This window comes from Alligator mississippiensis, chromosome 2 (genome assembly GCF_030867095.1).
Source record: "Alligator mississippiensis isolate rAllMis1 chromosome 2, rAllMis1, whole genome shotgun sequence".
NCBI classification, from domain to species: Eukaryota; Metazoa; Chordata; order Crocodylia; family Alligatoridae; genus Alligator; species Alligator mississippiensis.
The window spans coordinates 272,934,536-272,959,769 of record NC_081825.1 but is presented as its reverse complement, the minus strand read 5'-3'; the positions used below and the strand labels follow the sequence as shown (position 1 = coordinate 272,959,769).

Genomic DNA, 25,234 nt, shown 5'->3' with positions numbered 1-25,234 from the left:
GTGTCTTGTACTTAATGCTTTTATTCATGCATCCCAAAACCACATTCACCTTTTGTACAGCTACATCACATTGCAGACTCATGTCAAGTCTGTTATCTACCAAGACTGCTAGATCCTTCTCCATAGTGCTGCCACCCAGCCAGGTGTTACCCATTTTTTATTTATGTTATTGTGTTATTCCTTAGGTATAGCACCTTGCACTTATCAGCACTGAACTTCATGCTGTTTGCTCCAGCTCAGCTTTCTAAACTGTCAAGATCCTTCTGAACTGTGTTCCTGTCCTCCAGCATGTTCACAGTCCTTCCCAGTTCCATGTTGCGTGCATATTTGCTCATGAGTCTCTCTGTCCCAGCATCCAAATAATTAATAGATATACTAAACACCACCTGACCCAGGACAGACCCCTGAGGCTGCAACTGCCCCCTTCCACAAGCCACCCGTGGCTCTAACTCCTGGCCCCAGGCCCCTAGCCCCTGCCTCACTCCCTCCCTCACTGTGGAACCTCAGTCTGCACCCCCATGTCCCTTCTCTCTGCCATGCCCCTGCCCTCTATTAGACTTACCCACAGGGAGCTGCTGCCTAGCTGTGTCACGTGTGGCCGTGCAGATATGCCCCAACCCCCACAAATTCACCTTAGCCTCCCATAGCCACCCCTCCCAGTGCCACCCCCTGCCCACAGAGGCACGGTGCAGGATTCCAAGCCCCGGTCCTGCCCCCACCTCCCCCTGCTTCATTGGTAGAAGTACATCACTTACAGCTCACAGGGAAGTGAAAGCTAAAGCTGTGGTTTTAAACTTGGTGCCATTTTCGTCTCCCCGCCACTGATTGGCTGAGGGACAGGGAGACAAAAATGGTTAAAAACCACAGCTTTCACTTCCCTGCTGATGAGGATCCAGGGCCCCTGATTAGTAGTGTCTCCTGGGCCTGGGCCCAGCTGTTAATCTGCCTATGCTTATGATATGCTTCAGTAACTTCAGTTTCATAGTTTCATGGGTCCATATTTTTGCTTTCTTAAAGAGGAGCACTACATTGACCCTTTTTCAGTCCACTGGTACTTGTTCAGTCCTAATGCATTGATATGCATTGCAGGAAATAGTTTTGATTTGGTTTGTTTAGATTGCAGATCTGCTGACCTTATAGAGATCCATGAACACTATGGAAACTGGCTAATCAAATCGAAGGTCATTCTCAAGATGAAAAGTGTTTTATGCACATGAAAGCATTATTTTCTTTGGGGACATTAAAAGTATTTGAATTGGTTTTAGTGTTCATGTTCACATTAATCAGGTTATATCTACATTGTGATGTCACTGTCATTAAAATTTAACTACATAGAAAAATCCATTCATTATGAACAAATGTATTGCTTCATTGGGTCACATATTTAAAATATGAGGAACTGCAAATTAAAAGTAATGCTTTCCTGTATAAAATAAAAATGGATAGATTGAAGGTAAATACCACCTAATAGAAATGCCTGATATTTGTCTTGAATAATTACTAATAAGGATTCAAAGACAGTTAAGCACTTTTCAGGACTTACTTTGATATTTTGTTTTGTGGGACTGGTGACAATTGAAAGTCTAATTTCTAAACACTAAATACTCTGCATTCTGCATTAATGGACAAGGTTGGGCAGATGCGGTAAAGGAAATTACTTTTTAGAGAATGATGGTCAACAAAGCTTTTCCCTCCCAAATTCCCATTACTAGGGTCAGATGTCCACAAAATACGAATTAAAATGTAATTTCTTCATTGAAATGGTGAAGTAATCTCTTCACTGGGTCTAGTAAAAGGTGAATACATCAAATGCTCTTTTCTGTTTTTCATTGTACTTAAGAGCTTTCTATGTTTTATCTCCCTTGGTAGCATATATAAGGAACTTTATAACGAAGCATAAAAGATTTAGCACCCACAATGTGGTATTATTAAAATATTTGTTTTTCATTAAAATTAGTTTTATCTTCAATTAAAATTGCAATAACCTGAAATTATCTTAAATGTTACTGTTTCCGTCACAAGAAAATACCACTTATTTTAACACATGTGATAGTCTTGAGCTCAAGAAATGCTGAGTGGATAGAGTTGGTTATTGTAGTCAGGTCTGAGGTGTGCTTTGGAAGTTCTAATTGTCCATCTCCTCTAATTCACATGTGACAGTTGAGGGGTAGCTACCTTGCAAAGTGTCAGTCAGAGGCTCCATAGTCTGAGGATTCTTAAGGTTGAGAAATGGACAGCCTGTGGTTGGACAGGACCCTATCATTCTCTCCCATTTTGGCAACCAGTGAAAACAAAAGAGAAACAGTAATACACAGACAAACTGTGGTAATTCTTCTTTTCATATAGTTCCAATCCTTCAGAAATGTCCATAGAGAATGTGATATGCACTGCTTCCCTCCCTCCCAGTGGTTTAGCTTGTCACAATTTCAGACTACAGTAGGCCCAAAGCTGCTTAAAAGTAATATGGTATGCTATAAAATTTGCTTGCATTCACTTGACCAGAATTTAGGTAAGCAAAGAAGAAGCAAAGGAAATGAGCAAATGAGAGAATGCCAGGGGTGAGAATAATTTTAGAAACTGTAAATAAGACAGGTCAAAAAAAGTAGGCTAAAGGTTGCTTAGTGTACATTTAGTGGTTTTATGCAGGTTAGATCTAGTTTAGGACAAGATATAGCTTAAATGGAGTGGGGGGGAAGTAGATTTATGAATATTAATTAGAGTAGAACCTATTAGGAACATTTTTTAAAAATTGACCTTATATATTTTGATATTGACCAAGGCAGTGGAATATAAAAATCTGGGTTCACCTTGGAATCTTTGGGCACTTCTACATCTGACCGGGTTTAATCCTCACTAAATTAAATAGGTTTATTAAAATGTAAATGATTAGTTTTAACTCAATACATCATTGTTTACAGGTGGCAGTCTTTAAATCAAATTAAGCCCAGTGCACAATTCACAGTAAATTACAGCAGTGGGAGCCACATAACGGTCTACCCCGCTGATCTCTTTGGTACTCAATTACAGTAGGGGACACGAGCAAACCAGTAATCCCCTCACTCCTGAAATGCAACCCCCTGAAGCCATGGCCGCCCACAAGGAGCCCCATGCCAAGACATGATCGCCTGCATGGTCATCCCACACCCATGGCCCTGGAATGGGTACCGCCTGTGCCTTGTGAAAAAAAAACTCCACATCCAGAAGGAACTTTATAAATGAAAACCTTTATTTGCATTTAAAAAATGTTTACACAGTATAAAAATATAAAGAGCAGTACAAAAATAAACACAGCATAAAATATAAAATATACTCTTTTTGTCTTATTTTAAAATGAATAAATAACTACAAATAAATAGGTAAGTAAATAAATAAACAGCCAAGATACATAAATAAGATTAAACTTTCACACCACCTAGCCTATACTTTTCTGTTATTTGTTATCTTTTACATTTTATTCTATTCTGTTCTATTACTCTACTATTCTATTCTATTTCTATTCATAAAGTCATAGAACTCATAGAATGTAGGCTGGAAGGGACCTCACAGGATCATTGGGTCTAGCCCCCCTGCACCAAACAGGAAAGACAGTTGGGGTCAAGTGACCCCAGCAAGGTGACTGTCCAGTCTCCTCTTGAAGATCTCCAAGGTAGGCAATTGCACCACCTCTGGAGGGAGCTTATTCCACAGTCTGGAAACTCAGGCTGTGAAAAAGTTTTTCCTAATGTTGAGCCTGAAATGGTCTTCCAGGAGTTTGTGACCATTGCTCCTGGTTTTCCCCCTGGGTGCCCTGGTGAAAAGCTGTTCACCAAACCCTTGATGTACGCCCTTGATGTATCAATAAGCCGCTATCAACTCCCCTCTCAGCCTTCTCTTCTTCAGGCTGAAGAGTCCCAGGTCCCTCAGCCTTACCTCGTATGGCTTGCCATGCAAGTTTCTGGTCATACAGGGGGCCCTTGTCTGGACTGTCTTGAGCTTTTCCACATCCTTGTTGAAGTGCAGTGCCCAGTACTGGATGCAGTACTCTATCTGTGATCTCACCAATGCCAAGTAGAGTGGCAGAATCATTTCCTTGGTTTTGCTGGAGATGCATCGATTAATGCACACCAGAGTATTATTTGCCCTGCTGGCTACAATGTCACACTGCTGGCTCATGTTCATACTGTGGCCAATTCTTACCCCCAGGTCTCTTTCATTCGTAGTGGTAGTCAGATTGGCATTGCCGAGCCTGTAGTTGTGCAAATGATTGTTCATCCCCAGGTGGACCACTTTACACTTCTCAGTGTTAAACCTCATTTGGTTCCGATCTGCCCAACTTCTGCCAGCCTCTCAAGGTCTGCCTGTATCTGCAGTCTATCTTCAAGTGTGATCACGCTTCCCCATAACTTGGTGTCATCCATGAACTTGGCCAGTGACCCCCAACATCCAAATCATTGACGAAGATGTTAAAAAACATTAGACCAAGCACTGACCCCTGAGGGACACCACTGGCCACTTCTTGCCAAGACAACACAGATCCGTTCAGTAGAACTACCTGGGTCCTACCCTCTAGCCAGCTTCCTACCCACATAACTGTCTTGCAGTTAAGCCCACAATCTACTATTATCCTTGTATTTTTCGATTATCTCTGATCTTGTTTCTTCAACTCTGTTCAATGTCAGCTCTTCTAATAGCCCTGCAGAAGAAAAAAGAAGGCAGGTTTTGCCTTATACTCCTAAAACCACCACCTTCACCTTTCTCTTACAGGCTATAAAAACTCCCATGGGAGATTTCTCCAAGTCTTATATCTGTGAATACCTATAAATCACCCAGGATGCAGTGTAGCCCAGGGGAGGGGTCTGTGAGGATGCCTCAACCATGCATAGGTTTTCTGGAAGGCAAATATAAGAAAGACACAAGTTATCCTGAAATATTAACATATTAACGTGCCAAAGACACACCCCTTAATGACAAACTTACCATGTGTTGCACCTGCTGCTGCACCTCTTGGGTATCTGGTTGTTGCTGGAATGTGTGCATGTGAGGGGTGCATGTGGGGGGGGGGCAAATGGGGGGAAGGATCACCACCATAGGCAGCAGTGGATGGACAGAAACCACCACCATATAAGGCCAGTCTGTTTCCAGTATGGGGGGGGGAGAGGGTGTAGTTTGGGGTCTGTCCCTCCATGTTCTTTTCTTTGCAGCCAGACTAAATTTCCCAGCAGCCCCTGTCCATGTGGCTGTGGATGATTTCCATGGAGACCACAGCAGCAGCTGCACTGTGCTAGTACAGCCCCAGGGTTTCCCTGGAGACCAGGCCATGTGCTGGCTGTGCACGCAGCTACGTGCAATTTTGGGGTGGCCTTGACCCCCCGAACCTCTCCCCTTAGCACCAGCCCTGCTGTCAGTGCATGCAGCATGGTGTGGAGCTGCATTGCAGGCAGCCTGGCATCTTGTGGCAGAGACAACATAGTCCATAGCTGGGGTAGAGCTGCAATCTGCAGCCCGCCATGCCCCAGGCCATGATGTCACTACCACAGGATTCCAGGCCTTCTGCAGAGCAGTTCTGCACCCTGCTAGTGCATCTGAGCTGGTCTCCATGAAAACTGGGGCTTGGTGGGGACAACCGCCACCCCAAAATTCCCCCTAGCCCCTCCAGTCCCTGCTACTACCAGTGGCTCCACCCACTCCCAGGGCTCTGGCATGGTCACGTCTCCCCCCGCCCCCCCTGCCCCCCCCCACCTGCTAACCAGCATCCATGGATATGCCACTGTGGTACACCCCCAGGTTGGCCTAGCTGCTGTTTTCCCTGGGCCCAGTGTGCACAAACTGCTGGCATGTTTGGTAATCTACTTGTGAAAAAAACACACCACATCCGGAAGGAACTTTATAAATTACAACCTTTTATTTAAAAATCCATTAAAAATATACAGCCTTAATTAAAAAACAACAACAAAACAAATAAATAAAAAACAAATCTAAATTAACAATCAAAAAAACAACAACTGCAGTGCACAATGACAGCATCACAATTTTGATGTCTTATTGTTCTGCAGGGGGAAAGAAAAGATAGGTTTTGCCCTGTGCTCCCAAAACCATCTTCCTGGCCTCCTCCTACAGGCTACAAAATCCCCTGTGGGAGATTTCAATACCTATTTATCACCTGGGCAGCATAATATCCCGGGGGAAGGGTCTGGAATCATGTGTCCACTGTGCATGAGTTTTCTGAAAGACAGTTATAAGATAGGCGCAAGTTACCACTAAATAATAACATGTTAACATGTGCCCAGGCACACTCCCTCAGTGGTATACTTACCACCTGTTGCACCTCCTGCGAGTTCCATTAGGCTTGCCTCTTTCCGGGTGGTCACTGGTAGTGAGATGGCTGAACCTGTTCCCATACCCACATTGTCTGTGACCAAGGAACACCCCAGTTCCAGCAGGCCAGGAGTGCACTACTATGGTGGGGGAGGGGTCCAGGTTTGACACCCTCTGCCCACGTGGGCTGCCCCATACTATAGTACTGGGGCCGGTGCTGGCAGCCAAAGGCAAATGGCAGGGCGTGGGCAGGAGTGGAGCCAACTGTGTCACCTGCAGCCATGCCGCACACCTCCGCATGTCTGTGGCCAGAGTGACCCCCCCATGCCATGGTTCCCCTTAATTGGCCCCTGGTTTCTGCAAAGACTTAATAAACCTTTGCCAACCACAGTGATCCAGATGCTGTGTCCCATTGACCCAGACACCAGTAGCAGAGACCCCTGCCTGACCTCCCCCACCCCAAGCATCCAGGACCACACATGCCCCTTCCCTGGCATTGGCCCAGGCAGAAGTCTGAAGTCTGACTTACGTATGACCTGGTCAAAGTAGGGGTGGGGGTTAACACTGGCCAGAGTGGTTGCAATGCCTGCAGCTGTGTGTGGAATCGGAGAACCGCATGCTAGTATAAATGACAAATGAAAGCACTCAAAGAGGAGAAGTAACTATTGATTTTGTGCCAGAGTGGGATTAATGGGCAAGGGGGCCTAGACCCAGGGGTTTCCTTGGTAATCATGATGCGTCTGGACTTCACAGAGATGTAGCATGGACCTGGTGGACATGCTGGCTGGTGTCATCCCTGACGGTCTGCTGTCATCTGTGGCAGCCAGTGTGTGAGCTAGCTCACTTGAATGTTAAGTGGTCCTACTTTATGAATAGTGGGTCATTTATGTCAGCATTCATTCATTCATTCAGTCTATATGTCATTCATTCATATTGTCAGTCATTGGGAGCTGACAGGCATCATAGCTCAGCCACTAGTACGGATCTTCAAGAACTCATGGCACTCAGGTGAAGTGCCCGAAGATTGGAAGAAGGCCAATGTGGTACCTATCTTCAAGAAAGGGAGGAAAGTAGATCCGGGGAACTATAGGCCTATCAGCCTGACCTCTATCCCTAGGAAGATCTTGGAAAAAATTATCAAAGAGACCATTCTTGACAAACTGGCTGATGGCAACATCCTGAGGGATAGCTAGTACGGGTTTGTTGCAGGTAGGTCTTGCCTGACCAATCTCATCTCCATCTATGACCAGGTGACAGATCACTTGGACAAGGGAGAAGAGATTAACATCATATATCTTGACTTTAAAAAAGCCTTCGATCTGGTGTCCCATGATCTGCTCATGGAAAAATTGGCCAACTGTGGCCTCGGCTACATCACAGTCTGATGGCTGGGGAATTGGCTCCAAGGTCGGACCCAGAGAGTGGTAATAGATGAAAGTAAATCATTGTGGTGTGCTGTGACCAGTGGGGTCACCCAAGGCTCTGTCCTTGGGCCTATTCTCTTTAACATTTTTATTAATGATGTAGACAGTGCTGTCAGAAATGGACTGGCCAATTTCGCCTATGACACCAAACTTTGGGGTAAAGCGTCCACACCTGATGATAGGCTAGTGATCCAGGCCGACCTAGATAGGCTCAGAAAATGGGCGGATGAAAACCTGATGGCGTTCAACACCGAAAAATGCAAGGTACTCCACCTTGGGGGGAAAAAAACCACAGCACGCTTATAAGCTCAGCAGTGCTACACTTGCTAGCACCATGGCCAAAAGGGACTTAGGGGTCATGATTGACCACAAAATGAATATGAGCCACCAATGTGATGTCACAGCTGGTAAAGTGAGCAAAACTCTGGCTTGCATCCATAGATACTTCTCAAGCAAATCCCAGGATGTCATCCTCCCACTGTACTCGGCCTTGGTGAGGCTGCAGCTGGAGTACTGCACCCAATTCTGGGCTCCATAATTTAAAAAGGATGTGTAAAAGCTTGAGAGAGTCCAGAGGAAAGCCATGCACATGATCAGCAGGCAGGAGAACAGGCCCTGTGATAAGAGAGGCTGAGAGCCATGGGACTCTTCAGCCTGGAAAAGCGCAGGCTCAGGGGGAACCTGGCGGCTGCCCATAAGTATATAAGGGGTGTACATCACGGATCTGGGGGAACACCTGTTCACCAGAGCACCCCAAGGGATGACAAGGTCAAACAGTCACAAACTCTTGGCTAAACAGGGAAATCACAGTCCTCTTAAGAAAGAAGAAAGAGGCTTATAAACAATGGAAGCTCAGGGCCCCAAGGAGGGCTATTACATGATGGGGTCCGCATTTGCAGGAACAGATAAGTGGCAACCAAACTTAGATTAGCAACAGGAATCAAGATCAACAAGAAGTCCTTCTTTAGATACGTAGGAAACAGGAGGAAAACAAATGGGAGTGTAGGGCCATTGCTCAGCAACTCAGGAGAGCTGGTTACTGGTACCCAGGAGAAAGCTGAACTCCTGAATGACTACTTTGCCTCAGTCTTTCACCGGACCAAGGGGAAAATCACTCCAGGTAGAGTAGAGGATGAACACAATAGGAATAATCGCCTTCTTACTATTGCCGTAGAATTGGTGTCTGACCAATTAATAAAAGTAGATGTATACAAGTCAGCAGGACCAGATGATCTTCATCCGAGAGTGGTGAAGGAGCTGGCCGAAGTCATTGCAGAACCCCTGGTGAAATTCTTCCACAACTTGTGGCACTGTGGAGAAGTCCCTGAGGCCTGGAAGATGGCCAACGTTCTGCCCGTCCACAAGGAGGGCAGGAGGGAGGACTTGGGTAACTATAGGCCAGTCAGCCTAACTTCCTAGGGAAAATCCTAGAAAATTTCATCAAGGAGTCTATCTGCGATAAGCTTGCAAAGGGTAAGATTCTCGATTACAGCCAGCTTCATTGTGGGCAGGTCTCGCCTTACCAACCTCATCTCCTTCTATGACCAGGTAACTAGCCACCTGGACATGAGAGAGCAGGTTGACATTGTATACCTAGATTTCCAAAAGGCCTTTGATCCACGATGTCCTTGCAAGAAAATGGGAGGATTGTGGGCTTAACGCCGAGACAGTTAGGTGGGTGAGAAATTGGCTGCAGGATAGAACCTAGAGAGTCATAGTGAATGGATCTGTGTCATCCTGGTGAGAAGTGGGCAATGGTGTCCCACAGGGGTCGGTACTCAGTCCACTACTTTTCAGCATCTTTATTAATGATTTGGATGTGGGGGTGAAGAGCTCACTGGCCAAGTTTGCTAATGACACCAAGTTATGGGGAAGCGTGCTTGAAGATAGGCTACAGTTAAAGGTGGGCCTAGACAGGCTAGCAAGTTGGGCAGATTGGAACCTAATGAAGTTGAACGTCAAGAAATATAAAGTGCTCCACCTCGGGATGAGCATCCCCGAATACACCTACAGGCTTGGCGGCACCAAACTGACTAGCACCACGAATGAAAGGGACCTGGGGATAATAATAGACCATAGTATGAATATGAGCCAGCAGTGCAATGCTGTAGCCAGTACGTCAAAAAATACTCTGTCATGCATCAATTGATGCATCTCCAGCAAAAAGAAGGAGGTGATTCTTCTGCTCTACTCAGCACTGGTGAGACTGCAGCTGGAGTACTGTGTCCAGTTCTGGGCACCGCACTTTAAAAAGGATTTGGACAAGCTCTTGGATTTGGGTGGCTCTTCTCTCAAAGAAGAGCCATCCATTTGATCAGAGTCTTAAAAGGCAAGCCATACGAGGAAAGGCTGTGGGATCTGGGACTTTTCAGCCTGCGGAAAAGAAGGCTGACAGGGGACCTGGTAGCAGCTTACTGCTACACTAGGGGAGTACATCAAGGGGTTGGTGAGCAACTGTTCACCAAGGCACAGTCAGGGTGTCCAGACTGTGGAATTAGCTCCCTCCAGAGGTGGTGTGATCACCTAACCTGGAAATCTTCAAGATGAGACTATACAGCCACCTTGCTGGGGTCACCTGACCCCCAGTTATCTTTTCTGCTTGGTGCAGGGGGCTGGACCCTGTGATCTTCCAAGGTCCCTTTCAGCCTTACACTCTATGAATGTATTAAAGAGCTCAACCAGAACCCCTGTGCATAACATGCTGAATTATTGGTATCTCCAACCACTAATGGAGGTACTTGAGCACCAAGCAGTGAGATGATCAGAAGTCTCCGACCCATCCTCCTCTCCTGAGACCTCGCCAGCCATGGGTCCTGTTCCCTCAAGTGAAGAAGGCAATGGCAGTTCACTAGTACTGGCCCTTGAAGAGTCGCCAAAGAGGAGAGACCAGGGACAGCATCCTCCACAACTGGTATGTGAAGCCCTGGGGAACTTTTAACTCAACTGCCATTTGAACTGACACCTGTGATTAGGCTGAGCTGTGTGGTGAAGGGGGAGAGGGATTGTTTTGGCATCAGACACTGCTTTAAAGACTTGGCAAGTTAGGCAATTCAGGGAGGTGCAGGGCAACACACAGCAGGGAGGCTCTCCTGGGCAATTGTTTGCAGCCGCTCAGGGCCTGCAGTCCAACAACTTGAACAGGCAGGAAAGCCCTTCTCAGTCATTTTTCCCAACTGCTTGTTATCCACTCACCTGATTTGCTGAGCACAGAGCTCTCAACAAAGGCTCAGTCTCCCAAATTCCTTGATTTTCAGCAGTGTTCGTTACACCGCCACCACTGAAAAAAACACAGACTGGATAGGAAGCATGTTAACGATGTCCGGACAGATAGGATTGTCAGCACCATCACTACCTGCAGGGTATGCTTGCGGAAGATTGCAAGACAGACATATTGTGTCTGCCCAAGTGTCATCTGGCCAATGTGGCAGGAGGCATTCACAAGAATGAGAGAGAGAAGGACAGTTCAGCTCAGAAATGTGGTTAATGATTATTTCTTTTTTTGTCATTTTAAACATTCAATGCCTGTGGTTATTGATTATAAAGTTGCTGTAATAAAACCTGTTGATTATTGCTTGAGGTTTTAAAAGTTAAAGAGTATTGATCACGGTTACCTTGTAAATGCTGTGACGTTTGGTAATTTATGTAAATTATGCTTAATATATCAGTAAAAGTTAATTCCATTGTACACTTTTCTATTTTCTGTATTCCATAATACACTTTTCTATTTTCTTTCCTTTCAATGTGGGCCATTAGGAGGTCATCAAACCAGGCTTCCTGGCTTTGTTCTCATCATTGCAAATCAACAGCTGTTTGCAAAATTACCAGTAAATCCCCAGTTGGTACCAGCATAACACGGGGCTGGGTACTGATGGTTGGGAGTGAGGGGCACTGGCAGGGCCAGGGGTCCCCGGGTTGGGAGTGAGGGGTAGCAGCAGGACTCGGATGGGCTGTGGCTTGGCAGTGAGGGGCAATGGAATGGGCAGGGCCAGGGCACCTCTTTTTTAGAATTAGAAATACGGTAACCTTAGTGATGGTGACATTGTCAGTAAGGATTACCTGCTGCCATTGCAGGAGTACCCATGGCTCTGACTGTGGGGTGAGCTTGTAAATTGTGACTGGCATGGCAGCCAGCACAAGGGGAAAAAATTATGAAGCATAATGCTGTGGGAAGGCAGGCTCCATTTGCTCTGAAGGGCAAATGACAGCAGTCCAGGGCACCCCCTTTAGGCTCCCAACTAGTTCTTCATTCCTGAAGAATGACCAGGAATCAGGGAGAGATTATGGGGTGACAGCGCTGTTCTCATTAAGGGCTGCCTGTTGCCATGGGTTTCACTGTGGGGTGAGCTTGTGCAGTTGCGACTGGCATGGCAGCCAGCACAAGGAAAAAAATTATGAAGTGTGGAGGCTATGGGCTGCAGTCAGTGCTGTGAGAGGGCAGGCACTATTTGCTCTGTCTGACTAAAGGGCAAATGAAAGCAGTCCAGGGCACCCCCTTTTGGCTCCCAAGTGGTTCTTCATTTCTAGATGGAACCAGGGACAGATTATGGGGTGACAGTGCCATTGTCACCCTGGCCAGGGCATGGCCGGGAGTGGGGGGACACCACAGGTGTCTGTGTGGGTGAGCAGAAGATTAATTCATGTTGGGCTGGATGGGCCGCAACACTTGGCATGCAACACCAGGTGTCCGAAAAAACACATTACACCCAAGTACCTAAAAATTGTAGGTATCCTTTCTTTCCTATCTGCAATTTGAAGTGACATCTGGTGGGCAAAGGGGCTTACTACACAAAAATTGCAGTGGCATCTGGTAGACGAAGGGGCTCATTACACATCATTGAGTGAATTTCTGTTTTCATGTGACAGATCCATGGATGCATGAGTTTAATTTGTGGCAATCCAAAGTAAAATACGTGGGATCTGTTTTACTTTGAATAGCAAAGAAGACATTTAAATCATCAAAATACCCCATACATATAAGCTATAACGCAGTTAAATCGCAAAAAGGCAATTTTTGTCATGTACAATCGCCCTTTGCTCTTTGACCTTGAACTACAGTCTACCATTCCTGCTGACCAGCCCATCTGCAGGTGAAATCAGATAAGAACTCTTTTAAAACTTAATTTGAAACCTAGGTGAGAAGTCTTTTCGCTCTGGTGCATGACAGTTTACCCCAGGTGGGGTAGGGGAGGCTGTGTCCAGCAACTTTGCTGGCCCCAGCAGCCTTACCTGGGGTTCTGGGGGCCTTAGAGAGCTGCAGCCTCAGCACTCCTACAGCTGGGAGCCTGGCCCATAGCCAGAATGTGGCTTCAGCTGGCCAGGCTCCAGTTTTGGTTGGCACATGCTGCTGCCACATGCGCTGCCTTGCTTTTTTTGCCATGGTTTTCTTTTTACCATGGGACCTCCTGGGGTCAGCCCCGCCTACACTGAAAGGTATCAGTATGAGGCATGCCTGTATGCATGATGTGTGGTAATTTGCCTGCATGTGTGGTGTGTGGCACATAACGCGCATCTCTGCTCCTCTGGATGTGGCCACAGTGGCTGGGCCAGCAGGCAGGGTCAAATCTGCAACACCACAAGGGAGCTGGTCAGATACCAGCCCCAGCCAAGCCTGTTCCCTCCCATGAGGACACTGAGAAGGAGCCAAGTGAACAGCAGGAACCTATGGTGTGACAAAAATAGAACTCCAGAAGAGAATTTACCTGGGGGTAAGTCAAGCAGAGCCAGTACAAAGCTGCACTGAACTGAAGGAGCAGTGGGCACGGAGCTGCGGCCAGAAAGAACACAACGCCGGAAGAAAAAAAAAGCAGCTGACCTGGGAGGAGCCGGGACCGGCTTCTGTACCAGCGTGGGCATGTTTTATGGCCGCATACTGGCGCCAATTCACCGGCTGGCCCATTGGAAAGGGAATAAGAACCCCAATGGACAAGAGGCAGAGGGAACCGGAAGTGGGTTCCCCCTGGCAACCATATTTTGCCAGGGCAACAAGCAGCCGAGAGCAGAGCCAAACCTCACTGAGGGAAAGTGGTAGCAGCCCCAGGAAGGGGCTTTTGGAGATAATTCAAGCCCAGAAGAGCTATATTACTCACCTGAAGTGGAGCCGTGGACTCCTGACATCTCCCGATTGGATTGGACCCACCAGGGACCTGTGGAGAGAAGGAGAGACAGCTGTCTACACCACAGTGACTACATGCCAAAGAAAGTGGAACCGGCGCTGGGAGACAAGGTAACCCGGGGACAGGAAGAGGCTAGGCCAGTCCCACTATGGCCTAAGCAGAGTGAGGTGAATTGACGTCTGTATATGTTTATACTGATTCAGAAAGCCAAGACACATGTACCAGTACCATGACCAAACCCAGAAGAATGGGATTCAGCATCGTTGGTTGGTGTTAGGTGGGATGTAGGGGAGGCAGAGCCCAAAAACGGGAAGACTGACAAGAGGATTGAAGGAGGGGACCAAGAAGGACAGAACATACATCTTCCTCCTTACTAAATACATTTATTACAGCACAGACATGACAGGTGGGAACCCCTGAGGACCCTCTGGAATCCAACTCGATAGTAAGCCATCTTTTCCTCAAGCAACGGCGACATCTGAAAAACCCGTATGAACCAGATGCACTGGTGAACGGCATGGTCAATTACATATCGGAACTGCAGGTCCCTGATGGGGGGACTATAAAACTCCTCCTATTCCTATGGGATGTGTCTCATTACTATCGCTCCTGTATGTGCTTCTTTGACCTCTACTTTGCCCCTGCCTGACTCCAGCCCTGCCCCTGTCCCTGCACTATCTGGACTTCCTGGCTCTGATCTGTCATCTGCCTTGACCACGGTCCCGCCTCAACCCTCAGCCTGATGACTTGGACTGCAACAGATACCTGGTGTGACCCCAGCCTGCATATGGTAACTTAAATTACTGTCCATGGCCTGGTTGACATGACATTGTATTACTTTGCTGTCCATTCAAAGAGGTCTTCTTTCAAACTATCTGCTAGACAACCTAGGGTTCCCTTGGACTCCTATCTGTTGCTGGGTGAAACATATTTACCCAAAATAGTTTTTGGCAATAAAACAAAGCACACAACTTTTTCATATACCAATAGATAGAATACTATTCTATGTTATTACACATGGTTATACCACAGCATATCCTGCTTTCCTGACCTAAAAGAATATTGAAACTTGTTATATGTAGATATCAGCTTTCCAATATTTTACAAAAGCTTCTTAGTACACTGTGGAGCAAACTCTCTCCAGAGCAGCAGTTTCTGAGAGCTCATCACTTTGATGTTCTGCATCTAGCACTGATTTAACTGATATGTAAGATCAAATTCAGTGTTGCAATGTTCACTTTAAAGGTCTTCTATGGAATTGGCCCAGGATATTGAAGACAATGCTTCTCTGATTTTACTGATGATTTTCCTCCACATCTATATGCCTCAAGGATGATGAAACTGAAGACACTGGGCTTCTTCATTAAAAGGGGAAAGGGTTTGGAAATCATAACCAGAGGAGACAGGGATGACCTTAGTCTTGGTTTCATCAGAAAAAAATGTGAAACTCTCATCTTCACCTTAGCTTTTCTGCAGTTGCAGTTAAAAAAAAAAGCAGAAAAGAAGAGGAGAGTAAAGAAGTAAAGACGTCAAAGAGGAGTATGAAACAAACCTTAGCTGCAAACTTTAACCCCTTCTTATAAATAAATGGTTTAAGGAGGAAAATCAGACCTCTGGTCAATTGACATTTTACTCATTTCTTGGAGACAGTAGGACAGTGCTTCCTAAACTTTCCCTCAGTGTGACCCCATTTATGACCCCATTTCCTCTGCATAACCCTTCACTCCCAACCTGAAGCCCCCCCACAAACTCAGGTGCCCCTCACTCCCCACCCATAGGCCCCTGGCCCTGCTGATGCCCCTCACTCCCCCCACTTTGCAGCTCCCTGCTCACCCTGATGCCCCAGGGCCAAGGCCCACAGCACTGCCAGAGCAGAGCCCTTGGGGGAGAAGGATGCAGGCTGCCCACTACAGGCTTGGGGCTCCCCACCTGCTACCCTCCGCCTGGGGGCTCCATGGCCCAGTGGGCAGGACCCGGCACAGGAGGGAGGAAGTGCTATGCCACACTATGCCACCATGGCTGCCAAGCTGAGGTGCCCCTGCTCCCCAAGCAGCAGCATGGGCACAACTCTGCACCATTGCCACTGCCATGTCTTACCTTAGTAGCCATGGTGGTGCAGCACTCCTTCCCACAATGGGTCCTACCTACTGGGCTGCAGAGGCAGCTCCTGCCCAGAGCTGGTTCAGCCCAGCTGCAGCCCTGCACCCCTCTGTGGGCACAGAAATCTCAGGGGGCATGTTTATCACAACCCCATCTACTGATGTTGTGACCTCATTTGGGGTCGCGACCCAAAATTTGGGAAATGCTGCAGTAGGCTATTGTTAGAGTGTTATAAGAACCTATGTAGATTACCTTGTTGATGAACATTATTGAAATGTTTGTTTAGATATTTTTATGTCTCTCATCCAGCAGGTATCTGAGTGCTTCATAGCCTCATAAACTTGTATAAGTAGAGAAGTACGGGAATGGGAAACTGATGCTAAGAGTAAATTAAGTGACCTGCCCAGGATTAAATATGAAGTTAATGGCAGGACCAAGTATTAAGCATAGGTCTCCTGAGTTGCAATCTAGTTCTAGACCACACCAGCATTTAATTAGCTATCTTTTTCATCTTACCATTCTGACTCCAGAAGGACTGCAGAATTGGTTATTAAATGAGTAACTGAGTTTTTTAGGTGAAAGGACACAATTTCTGTTCAGTGATATACAGTACATTTTCAGTTGTACATGATTTCCTTTGAGAAAAGGAATTTAACAGCTGGTGTTCAGAGCACTTACATACTTTATTATAAAGAATTTGTTCTTTATACCAGGAACATGACAATAGATGTTACTTAACTGCCTACCTTCATTTGTCTTTGTTTTGTTTTTATCATTGTATAGTTTTATCTGCAGTCCTGTAGCCTGAAGTAAAAAGTTGTATATGGTCATCGTTTAAGTATTTCCTGTCACTGAGAAAAACATAATTCTAAAAAAGAATATCATTCTAAAAATGTAATTTATGTGTAAATTAGAAACAGAGATGTACAGGTAAAAAAGGGAAAAAGTCAGTTTTGAAATCTTTATATTGCCTCTATAAACCGATAATATTGCCTCCCTTTGGGGTGTTCTGTAGTCACTCTATTGCAAAGAGCCAGATCCAGAAATCAAAAAATTCCAGTGATGAACAAAAGTGATTAGAGATGAGGACAAACTTCCATGGTAGGAGAAATTGTAAAGATTCATTTAATTTGGAAAGGAGATGAATAAATGATATGATTGCGAGGGAGAAAAAAGAATATGTATTTTCCTTTTTCATAACATAAAAACAAAGAGGCCATGCAGTATAATTGAAAAGTAGAACTAGGATTGCTTCTCTTACATAAAACATAACTTGTGAAATTCATTGTCTGGAGATAACAGTAAATCTGAAAGTCCAGTAGGATTCAAGACAGAATTAAAAATGTATGTGAACAGTAAGAGTATCCAAAATTGCATTAAATACATTTTTAAAGATTAGGGAATGCAAATTATGCTTTGGGGTGTCAGGAAACCACAAACTGATGAACATTAGAAAAAAACTTCTACAGACAAATTATTCCATTACTTACCATTATGGGATTTCTTGCCACTTTCTATATAGCAGTGGTTTTCAACCCTGGAATTTCATGATAGGTCATCAGGAGTTCCACAGAGAGTTTGGGAATAATGGTCCAGTGGGCCTGGGGGGAACGTGCTGTCATTCCTGGGCTGGGTTGCCAGCTCAGTGTCAGTCTTTAGGATAGGGGTAGGGGTCCCTCAGCAGAAAAAGTATTACGAAAGGGCTCCATAATCGTAGGAAGTTTGAAAACCACTGCCATAAAGCATCTGCAAGAGAAGGCTGTCAGAGACTTGGTATTAGGTGTGACAGACCATTTTTTTGATTTGGTATGGCAATTCCTTTGTCTGTTTGGGTTTTTTGTCCTTTCCCTACACTCTTTGAAGCTAATAAGTAGGGACCTACCAAAATAGCAATCATGTGATTTTCACAGAAATTATGATTTTGGGCAGGCTTCTCTCTGCACTTTTAGTGGGCTTGCTGAAGGGGAAAAAAAAGCTGCAAGAACAGAAAAGGGCAGGAAGCCCTGGAGTCCTGAAGCATGGAGGGAGAGAGTGGGAGGAGAGGGAGAAAATCAGAGGCTAAGCTTGTGGTGTAAACTCAGTCCAGGAGCCAGTCCAGGGTAGTGCAAGGGTTTTGGCACCAGCTTTTAAAGTGCCCACAGGGATGCTGCTACAGCATGCTGCTGCCTAAGACAGATTCTTCAGTTTGCCCACTGAGAAGAAATCCTCTAAGACAGCCAAATATGTTTCAGTCCTGGACCATGTAAGATAGTATCCAACAGGGACCTCGCACACAGATGGAGGCAGACTTTGCTGTACCTCCTGCAGTGTAACTCTGGATGTCTCAAGGAAAATCAGCATAGATCGGCAATTAGAGTCCAAGGCACACATGAGGTGGAAGGATGTTGCAGAGGCTGAAGGTCAAAGCAAGAAACAAGCAATCATGTCCTCCCTGTTTAAAAGGACCATAGAAAGGAGCTTGGCAAGGCAAGAGGTGACATTTTTCCTTGTGGAGGCTTTTGTAGCAGCAAACATCCTGCTGGAGATACTTGATCACCTGAAGTTAAGGAGCTACCTGAACCAAAACATGCCAGATGCTGCTAGTTTTCCACATGCCAACAGCTTCACCAAGATTATCTCCCTGCAATGATTGCTTCACATGTATAGTTCACAGAGGCTGCCTTGACAAAGTATGACGCTTCCATTGTGACTGATGAAGCCACCAACCCTCAGGACTATGTACTGCACATTTTATTTGTATCGGGGAGCTAGGGACCTGGCTGTATTTCAAACTGAGCCAGTCCACCTCAGATCTGTCAGTTTTTCTACTGTGTCTCAATCATCATGAAGGTAATTGTCAGCTATGGCATAGACTTTAACAAGATCTCAGCATTCCTGTCTGACAATACTATGTACATGTGCAATGCTTTCTCTGATGTGCTCCAAGGAATGCTGTCCAATGCTGTTCATGTCACCTGCAATGCACACATTCTGTCCTTAGTAAGTGACATCTGGTGCACTCAGTTCCCCAGTGTGGATAGCCTGGTATCTTCCTTCAAGTATTGTCCAGACCATAAGGTCTGGTATAAGAAGTCCATCACCAGTCACAGTGGGCACCCACATGGCAGCTTGCCATTGCCACCAGAGCCTGTGCTCACATGGTGGAATTTGTGGTTCAACGTGGTCTGCTACCATACCAAGCATATGCAGCACTACCAGCAGTTTGTGAATGAGGAGCTGCAAATCACGCCTAGCACATGGTGCATGCTTAAGCTTTGCAGTCTCTTAGGACAAGGCAACATTCAAGATCTAGTGATGTTTGTGGCTAACAATGCCCGTTCATGGAGCTCCTGTCATGATTTGAAGGCTGGCAGGCTGTGATCCACCACACACACAACAAGCTGATGGATTTGATAAGCTGAGTGACAGAACAAGGAGCAACGGTCTCAAGTTGCTGCAAGGGCCATCAGGCATTCTGCAAAAAGGGGTGGGACTATTAGGGCCCCTCAGCCAATCAGAGGCATGGAGGGGGTGCCATGCTCAGCCCGCAAAAATGGCAGCTACCCCTGGGATCTCCTCGTGAAATCAGCTGGCCACCACCTCAAATTCAGGAGACCCCCTACTTCAAAGATAATGTTAAAGGAAAAATTGGTTCCTCTTAGAGGCTATCCAAACGGATTAGGCTCTGTTTTCAATCCTATTACAAAGGTGTAGGTTTTATTTAAAGAACAGCTGTTCATACATTCTAAAGCAGCTTCCATAGTTTCTGAAGGAATGTGTCATGCCTGGAAACATGAAAGTGTCCACAAGAAATTATACAGAATAGTTTTGCAGTCTTCAAGATTTTGCCTCATCCTGGTTTCCTGTGGTTGCTGTTACTTCTTACCATTATGTCTCATAATGAGGATCTGCAGAACCAATTCTTGAAAAGAAATTTAAATATAATGAATAGAGAAATGTAAGTGCTTTGCCTTTTACAGTGTAAATTCTCCAGCCGCCTCTGTCTCTGATTTTTTTATTTAATGAATTAAACAGTGCAAATGACGTAGGATAGCTATGGGTCCAGGTTTCCATTCATGAGGAAACAAGCACAAACCTCTAGGCCCTCTGTTGTCACAATTAAAAACATGCACTTCCCCATAGTGGGAGTCTAGAACCGTAGACTTCATCACCACATACAGTAAATGGCATTCTTCTATAAGAACATTAAATCTTCTGTGTCTCCTTTATGAGGCACAGCACATACTGGCATTGTGCATCTTAAAAAAAGTTGTCATTTTATATTGATAAAAGAAAAATATTTACTTTCAGTGCTTTCACACAAAGGCTTTTATAGCAAGCAAAAATAAAAAGACATGAATTGGCTGTTCTAAGAACAATAGATCACATAAAGTATAATATATTTAATAATTAGAGTTTCCCTTAAATCCAATAATTTTTATGAATCAGAATGTAAAGTTATAACTACCCACAAGGATTTCTTTCTTAAACTGCCAAAATGTATCTGCCTGTATTTTTGGATACGTACCTCTACTCATGCTTCTATTTGGCAGTTCTGTATTCAATCATAAGTAATGATCTGTGCAGGTTTAATAATAATTTAGGCAGATGACTGAAGTGTATATTAATATACCATTATATTATCAATTTTGTAGTCTAGCTAACTGGCACATTTTTGTATAATAAATATTAAAAGCTGCTGTGTTGTTGGGGGTTTTTTTAAGTATATCCTCACAAATTTTGTATGTTGAAGAAAAGTTTATATGGGTTCCATCTGTTCTTCCCAGTATAGCTTTGGAAGCAATCTGTGTTACACAGCTCTGCTACCCTCATGTGACATTTATTCTTCAGCAGATTCTAGAATAATAGAATCCAGTTGCCGAAGAGGAGAAAAAAGACAAGAATCAATCTTATGGAAATTTTTTTCGGAAGCTTCTAACTGAAAATCAGGTGACCTAAAGCTTAACCCTTTTAAAATCTCTTCTAGGATGATTTTATTTTTTCTATAATGCAACAATTACATATAAAACAGTGTAATTATAAATAGTCCTTTTTTCAGCCTTTTAGGTCTGAAAGAGTTTTCCAAACGAGTATTCTGAGTTTCTTCTCACTTGCTACTATCTAGAAACACATGGTTGCTATTATCCCAAAACAAAAATAAAAACCATGGGATGTGTCCCCACATGCAGGAACATGTGCTTTCAGGAGCAAAAACAGTAGCGGCACAAATATGTGTTGCTACTTTTTGCCGCTGCTTATGCCCCTGCATGTGCACTTCGGTGCAGGGCAAAATGCCTCACTTCAAGGAAACCACCCTTCCCCTTCTTCTCCCAGCATGCTAGAGTTCCTGGGGCAGAACTAAAAGAGGGGAGATGCTTTGGCTGGCTGATAGACCATGTCTCTGGAGGATTGAGCCTCCGTGTCTGCCGGCGCATGCTCCTGTAGCGTGTGTTGGTTTTTTTTGTGACATTTATTTTTTTGCTACTGGGATTTCCCAGTAGCAAATTTTGCCCCTGCTCTGCAAATGTGCAGTGTGGGGCACGTTTTAATGTGCTAGGCATACAGCTTGCAGTGCTGCAAAAAGATTTGCAGTGCTATAAACCACATGTGCATGCACTTTTGGATCTGGCCATGGGGAAAACACCTTAAAAATTGAAGTATTTTTAAATTATTTTTTCCTTCATGTACTTAATTAAATTCTAGATTTCCTCAGCAGATACCTCAAATGATGGAAAAATCTTTCCTTTTAATGTTCATGTATGCAGGAATATCAATAATTGAAAGAGAACAGACTCTCAAATCAAGTCTTTTAACAAAACAGTTTATTTTCTGTAGTATCTGTTATACACACCACATAATAGAGAGACAGGCAAAACGAGGTATTGAAAGTGTAAGCTCTGTGGCACGTGGGCTTTATTTTTCAGCTTGATCTGCAAAGCAGCTGACATGTAAATAACAATAATAGTCCCACTCAAGTCATCAATTATTAAGCAAAAATTCCAATTAATACAATTGGTTTTTAAACATGAATACTTTGTTCATATTAAATGAGATTTCTCCTTCAAAACTGATGGCTTAGTCTGTCCCAGTAATATTCATAGAATCTTAGAAAGTTAGGGTTGGAAGGTACCTCAGGAGATCATCTAGTCCAACCCTCCTGCTAGACCATAGGATAAATATGAGCAACAAGTATGATGAAATCGCAAACAGAGCAAACAGAACTCTGGCATGCATCAGTAGATGAGTCACCAACAGATCCAGAGAGATGCTTCCCCCACTCTGTATGGCATTGGTGAGGCCACAGCTGGAGTACTGTGTCCAGTTCTGGCCACCACGCTTCAAGAAGGATGTGGACAAGCTCAAAAGGGTGCAGAGAAGGGCGGCCCACTTGATCAACGGCCTGGGGGACAGGCCTTATGAGGACTTCAGGATTTGGGTTTGTTCAGCCTGAGCAAAAGAAGGCTCAGAGGTGACTTGATAGACACCTACAAATATGTCAAGAGAGAACACCAGGATCTAGGAGAACAACTTTTCAGGAAGCGCCCCCCTGGGAAGACATGGACCAATGGACACGAGCTAGTCAAGGAAAAGTTTCAGCTGGACGTAAGAAAAAACTTATTTTATGTACGGGTAACTAGAATCTCTAAAATACTTCCAGCAGAGGTGGTGCCGTCACCATCTCTGGTGGTTTTTAAGAAGAGGCTAGACAAATACCTTGTTGAGCTCATCTGAGCCCAAGTACCTCGGGCCCGTGGCAGGGGAACAGACTTGATGATCTTACAGGTCCCTTCTGGTTCTTCTTTCTATGATTCTATGATTCACAGAGTTTAGGGCTGGAAAGGATCTTGTAAGATCATCAGGTCCAGCCCTCCTGCTCTGGGCAGGAAAGACTACTGGGGTTAAATAACCCCAGCAAGGTGTACATCCAGTCTCCTTTTGAAGATCTGCAGGGTAAGTGTCTGTACCACCCCTGCTTGGAGTCTATTGCAGAGCCTGGTTACATGAACTCCAAAGAAGTTTTTCCTTATATCCAGTCTGAAACCTTGTTCTAAGAGTTTATAACCATTGCTCTTGGTTTTCCCCTGGGGTGCATTGGTGAATAGTTGTTCGTCTAGTCCCTAACGCTCTCCCCTGATATATTTGTAAGCTGCCACCAAATCCCCCTGAAGTCTTCTTTTTTCTTAGCTTAACAGTCCCATATTTGCCAGCCCTTCCTCATATGGCTTGCTCTTCAGGCCTCTAATCATACAAGTGGCTCTTTTCTGGACTCTCTCAAGCTTCTCCAAATCCTTCTTGAAGTGTAGCACCCAGAACTGGATGCACTACTCCAGCTGTGGCCTCACCAACGCAGAGTAGAGTGGAAGAATAACTTCCTTAGTTTTGCTTGAGATGCATCGGTTGATGCATGCCAGCATATTGTTTGCTCTGCTAACTGTAGCATCACGCTGGAGGCTCATATTCATTTTATGGTCAATTATGACCCTCCAGGTCCCTTTCAGACATGGTGCTACCTAGCGTAGCACCACCAAGCCTGTAAGTTTGTTGCAGGTTTTTCCTCTCCAGATGGAGCACTTTACACTTCTCAGTGTTCAGTGTTGAACAGCATCTGGTTCCAGTCCACCCATCTAACCAATCTGTTGAGGTCCACCTGGATCATCAGCCTACTCTGATATGTGGCTATGCTTCCCCATAGCTTAGTGTCATCGGCAAACTTTGCCAGTGTGCTTTTCACCCTGTCACAGAGCACTGAGGTGCCCTGCTCCTAAAGAGGGGAAACTGCTAGGGAAAGAGCCCTAGCAGTGAATAAGGAGCACAGCTGTTGGTTGCCAGGGCACCTGGAGCTAGCAAGGGATCACACCTGCCAGTGGTCAGCTGACTGTAAGGGGCAGGGCCTGGCTCCCTTATAAACCCTAGGGGCTGAGGCCAGAGGCAGTTCCCTGCCAGTAGCCCAGGAGGAAGGAGCTCTCTTTCATGGAAGAGCGGAGAAGCCTGAATGCAGGAGCAGTGTCTATCACTGCAGCGGGATGGAGTATTTCCCGGTAGGCTGGAATGTTGTTATGGCCAGGCTGCTTCCATTTAAGTTATAGCCGAAGGGCTTGTGTTTGTGTTGCTGTTTGTAACCAGTGGTTTGGGTGAGGCTATTAGGGGATGGAGGAGGCCTCATAGGGGACCCACAGCAGTGTGGGAACCCCAGCGCTAGTGAGGGCGCAGCATTTGAGGTGCATTGAACCCAGCCCCAGAGAGGGTGCAGCATTACGGAGAGGGGGCAGCATTACAGAGAAGGCCTGGAGAGGGGGCGGCATTATGGAGAGGGGGCAGCATTATGGAGAAGGCCCAGAGAAGGGGGCAGTGCTTTGAGAAGTGCCAGAGAGAAGGCACGGAGAGAGACGGGGCCGCGGAGAGCCCGAGTGCCAGAGAGAGGGTGTAGACCTGGACCAAACAATGTCTATTCCAGCTGCGAGGCTTGGGGCATGGTAAAGGGGTGGTTGGAGCCACACATAGCCCATAAGGCTAGGGTGCCCCTGAAGCACCCATTGCAGAGTGGGACCCACAAGGGGTCCGGGAGTCCACGGGGTCAGATATTACAGCAACCCGTGTCGAAGAGGACGGAAGGCAGCCTCCCATATATTTAATCTCCATCAAAGACATGGCAGGAGAGAAGTGAGGGTGCCCTTTGGGCCAACTTGGCACAGGAAGGGGGCCTTGAGATCATGGCCCTCCTGCAGGACCCCGCACCGTGACACCCCCCCATATCCAGATCATTGATGAAGATGTTGAAAAGCACTGGTCCAAATACTGAACCCTGGGGGACCCCACTAACTACCTTCCTCCAGGTTGACACATCTGTCTATTAGTACCCTCTGGGTCCAACCCCACAGCCAGTTACCCACCCATCTGACCATTGAATTGTTGAGCCCGTAGTCCCCTAGTTTTACCTTGAGGGCCTCATGGGACACCAAGTCTAAGGCCTTCCTAAAGTCCAAGTTAATGATGTCAATCCCATTTCCCTTATCCAGGTGGTAAGTAACCTGGTCGTAGAAGGAGATGAGGTTAGTCAGACATGACCTACCCACAACAAAGCCATGCTGGCTGTTGTTCAGAATTTTGCCTTCTAGTAGCTTATTGCATATGAAATCCTTGAGAAATTTTTTGAGGATTTTTTCCTGGGATTGAGGTCAGACTGATCGGCCTGTAGTTCTCTGGGTCCTCTGTCCTTCCCTTCTTGAAATGGGCACAACATTGGCCCTTTTCCAGTCTTTTTGGACCTCTCCTGGGCACCACAAATTCTCAAAGAGGTTCACCTGTGGTCCTGCGATGACTTCG

At 45.6% G+C, this 25,234-nt stretch overlaps 1 protein-coding gene and 1 long non-coding RNA gene across 9 annotated transcripts in view; both read left to right on the top strand.

Moving 5' to 3' along the window:
* EFCAB11 (EF-hand calcium binding domain 11) overlaps positions 1-25,234 on the top strand; it is a 150,457-nt gene that overhangs the window by 83,290 nt on the left and 41,933 nt on the right. The window lies entirely within an intron of this gene.
* On the top strand, positions 5,106-20,609 carry LOC132248810 (uncharacterized). Its single transcript, XR_009460242.1, has 2 exons — positions 5,106-10,629; positions 10,973-20,609. It is a non-coding gene; the product is annotated as an uncharacterized LOC132248810 (long non-coding RNA).